The following is a 4,770-nucleotide window of genomic DNA, read 5'->3' as shown; positions in this document are numbered from 1 at the left end:
TCATCCTGCTGGGTTGCTAAGGTTTACATCTGTAAAAGACAGAAACCGAATTAACTTATCTTTTAGGACCTTGTTGTTTTAGTTGCTAAGTCATGTCCGACTCTTTGCAACCCCATGGACTGTAGCCCCCTAGACTCTTCTGTCCATGGGATTTCCCAGGCAAGAATACTGGAGTGGATTGACATTTGCTTCTCCAAGCAATCTTCCCGACCCAGGGCTCAAACCCACGTCTTCTGCATTGGCAGGTGTTGTGAAACTGAGTGATTCTACTGTCTTGTGGTCAGTTTTTTAAAAGATGTTAGAGTGGACAGGTCATTATCCAAGGTCACATGAGACCTTGAATGTGGGGGAGGGCTGTACCAGGACATCACAGGAGTAACTCACATCTACAGAGCTTTGAGCATATGATATTTGAAACCTTCTCAGTATAGTTTCTTTCTGAATTGTTTGTGCTCCTAACACGGACAGTGACATGGAGAGCCTGTTCTATGTCTATCGGTCTATACCATCAGCTCACATGAGAAATCTGATAATAAAGTACTATCAGAGGCTTGGCAGGGGATGATCAAAACCATGAGGAAGTCAAGCAAAGAAACTAAAAAACACTCAGATCCAGACATCCCTCACCAAAATTTCTCTGCCTCATCTCCCATAAGTATAGGACAAGTCAATTCAGCAGGGATCAGGAGTGCTTATTTCATGAAGGATATTTGTGTGTGAACTAATATAAAAATTAAGGAAAAGATTTTTTGAGAAAATACAGGTTAAAGCATGGCTTTCTTCTCTAGCTTTCTCTGATCATGTGCTCTTTTGCTGCTGGAAAGTGTCTGCCCTTCTAGACACCTCTGTCAGTGGAAACAGGTGTCTTTCCTTGCAGGACACGGACTCTCTAGTTGTGGTGCTCAGGCTTAGTTGCCCTGGGGCATGTGGGATCTTAGTTCCCTGACCAGGGATGGAACTCACATCCCCTGCATTGCAAGGCAGATTCTTAACCACTGGACCATCAGGAAAGTTCCTCAAATTGAGTTCCTGCTCTCTATTTCGAGTTCCAATCAGGAGTAGTGATGGAACTTCCCTACTGCCAGGTCAAGCTGAAGACAAATGATAACACATTTTGGTTGTAGGTCTCCTTTTATATTGTCTTCAGCTTCTATACCAGGAATGTATTATTTTTAGAGTATTTTTCAGACCATCCTTGAGCTTAATTACGTATTTGCTTTTAAGGTTGAAAACTCTGCCAACCACATACTATGCTTTTGACCGAGAAGGTTTCTGGGCCAACTTGGGAGTCTTCATAGAGATCTTGGGTGGGCTCCTACTGGCTAGCTAGCTGCAGCAAATATTTTCAGTATCATGAAATCCAGGATGTCGGGTCTGTTGCTAACACGAAAATATTCCTCAGTAATATGTTGGTCCAAAAAGCATGAGGGAATCAGAGAGGAACTCCTCCATCCGTCTAATAAAGCCTGCCTTGGCTGTGGTTTTAATAACCATATCCCTTAATAAAAGCTGTCCTTGGAAAACAATATAAATACAATAAAGTTTTATAAAAGCCCCAGAAGATTCCACCTGTTCCCTTGAGGCTGTAATGACGATCCTGACTTTAAAATCCTCTGTCTTATTCCTTCTGAGTTTTCCCATTTCGTGCTCGCTGGGAGTTTCTCTGTAAAATCAGCCTGTGGGTAACGAGGAAATCATTACTTTAATTGAAGGTCACACCTACAAGATCCAGGTGGGTGTACTCTGGCTGATGGAAAAATCCCTCAGAGTGGTATCCTGCTGTCCTGAAAGAGAGGTCCAGTTGCAATTTGTCAGAACTGCTGTCCTGATTGGAATCTAGGACATTGTCTTCTTAATCTCACAATTGAGTAATTTCCATTCCTGATGACTCCCTTCATTTGAAGGGGCAAAAAGAAGAGCTCCCAAGGACTTCATAATTAAACACAAATGCCTTCATAATTTTAAATCACACCTGAAAGACTCCACACCCTGTTGGTGTTGTCCTTGTTCCATCTACACAACTGTGACCTTTCAGTTCTGCCTAGATTAGTGCCACGGCCTTGTTATTTTTCTGTTTCTTCTAGCGCCTTTCTTTTAAAAGAGGAACCAAGAGAGTGATATTTTGGTGTTTGCTTGCTTGCTTTTCTCTTTGGTTATTGTTAACATCTAGGGTTGACACACTTCGTAGCCTAAAGCAGGGAGGACATTCTAAACACAAAGCCACTGTACTTTCGACAACTTGATTTCCTAAACTATTGAAGGATTCTGGGGTCTGTTAGACTGCAGCATAAGCATTTTATAGGCGTTCCCATGACAGAATTATTAGCTAACAGTTTCACCTAAAACCTCTTCGTAATTTCCTTCTTCTCTTTTTTTGTCCAATTTACTTTCTCTTTCTATGACTACAACTATTAAATATACATTCTCAATATCTGAGTTCCTCTTCTTTCCCTGGTGGAATATTTTCAATTCTGTAATTTCAGCTCCTGCTGCTTGCTTATCTTTGGGTCATTATTATTATTATGTGTGGTCCCTAGCCTAGATATGGGTTATGCTCTAGATATCTGTTTCAAAATTAGTTGGTCGGAGTCCTACATGGTTCCCTGTGGAAACAATGTCATAGAAGATAAACTACAGGCCAGTCCACCAAGACATTTTAAACTCACACATAGCTGAACTTCCATTCTTGGTGGCTCTGAGCTGTGGAGCCCTTGATAACATAAGGCCTGGTTATTTTTAAGAGGGTTCAGGGCACTTAGTCAATAGGGCACTAATATGAATAGGCAAGCAAGGGCTAACAGGGCTCCTCCCTTGGGATTGCAAGGGGAATTTCTTGGTAGTAGGCTCTTAATGGGCTTCCCAGGTGGCTCAGTGGGTAAAGAATCTGCCTTGCAAGGCAGAAGACGCAGGTTCAATCCCTGGGTTGGGAAGATCATCTGGAGGAGGGCATGGCAATCCACTCCAATATTCTTGCCTGGAGAATCCCATGGACAGAAGAGCCTAGCGGGCTACAGTCCATGGGGTTGCAAAGAGTTGGAGATGACTGAAGTGACTGAGCATGCACAGGCTCCTAATGCTGTGGTTGTTTGGGGTCCTAACTGGATTCAAAGCTCTAGGAAGAAGTGCCCTCACAACTGAGGACATCAGCTTGAAGAAGAGGGTCAGAAGGAATGGGTGTTCTCAGTGAGGTCAGAGATGGCTTCATCACCTGGGTGGAGCAGCAGGCGAGCAGATTGTGTCTATTGGTGAATAGCTTATTTGGAAGTTAGGGACTGTCTTAGTCAATGTGGTTTTATCTTTGAAATCAACCATATTCATGACAGTAAGTCCCCTATATATGAACAGGTTCTGTTCCAAGAACACACTTGTAAGTCTAATTTGTTTTTAAATCCAACAAATTTACCCTCAGCACCCAACTAGCAAAATCAACTACATAATACTGTGCTGGAATAGATTTATACTTTTCACACAAATAAAACATAAAAAAACCAACAAACACAAACCACAAAGAGAACATTTTAAATCTTTACAGTACCTTGAAAAATATAGTACATTGAAAAGTGTGGTACAGCAGCTGGCATTACAGGGGCTGGTATCCAGTGAACAGGCAAGAAGAGTTACCGACTGGGGAAGGGAGAGGTGGCGGAAGATGGTAGAGCTGAAGGATCATCCACCTGACATTGATGGCCCAGGTTATGGTTCCTTGCTGGGTTCAATTCTGTCTACTCTCTTGAAAAAAGGATCCAGTGATGTCTGGATGTGTATATGTGCTCATTTGCTCAGTTATGTCCAACTCTTTGTGACCCCATGGACTGTAGCCCTCCAGGCTCCTCTGTACATGGGATCTTTCAGGTAAGAGTACTGGAGTGGTTTGCCATTTGCAGTGGGATCTTCCTGACCCAGGGATTGAACCCTCCTCTCTTGTGGCTCCTGCATTGGCAGGCAGAGTCTTTACCATTGAGCCACCTGGGAAAGCCCCACGTCTGGGTAGTAGCTCTTTCTTGTCATAGATGACTCCAGCTGTTGCAACCTTCGTGTACTGATCTATGTTCAGGTCCTGTGTCTCAAAAACTAACACTGTCTCCTCAAATAAAGAAAATCCTTTGCCGTTTCCTGTGTCATGAATCTCTTCCATTCTTCAGTTACTTCTTCCTTTTGTCTTTCTTTGTCCTTTCTCTGGGCCTCCAATTCCAGCAGGTCTTCAATGCATGTTCGAATCTTTGAAAGTTTGCACCTTGAAGGTTCATGTATAGGGAACTTACTATATAATAGGATCAGGTGATGCTTTCAAGGATTTGAGGGACTCTTATTTTAAAGCAAGGTCATCTAATTATCTTTGCTTGACTCATGCCTGTGTGTTTTTGCTATTCAGTGAAAATGGTTATATACGATGCACTATTTTTAAATTTTCAAGAGTAGATTTGGAGCATTCTTATCATTATCCTTTATTCTTCCTTTCATGACTCAATAATATTTTTTGCACTTTAATTTAGCCTTTAAAAAATAGAATGATGTATCCAAGGATAGAGTCAATTACAGAGTGACTCTTGTAGCTTTTGCTTCAAAATTGCTATATTGTATTATTTTTAATATCAAATTGCCATTGTTTGGAGGCAAAAAGATGACTTCAAAATGGCTTCAACAATCTAGAGTGGCATTTAAGAAATATTATCCTCAATCCTGTTACAAGTTTTCAGATGTATTCTTATGACTGAAGATTGTTTTGTAAAAGCTTTAGACTGCTCTTCTTCTCGTTAATGTTGCAGTCTA

This window comes from Bos taurus, chromosome 13 (genome assembly GCF_002263795.3).
Source record: "Bos taurus isolate L1 Dominette 01449 registration number 42190680 breed Hereford chromosome 13, ARS-UCD2.0, whole genome shotgun sequence".
NCBI classification, from domain to species: Eukaryota; Metazoa; Chordata; class Mammalia; order Artiodactyla; family Bovidae; genus Bos; species Bos taurus.
Note: the sequence above shows the minus strand (reverse complement) of the source record.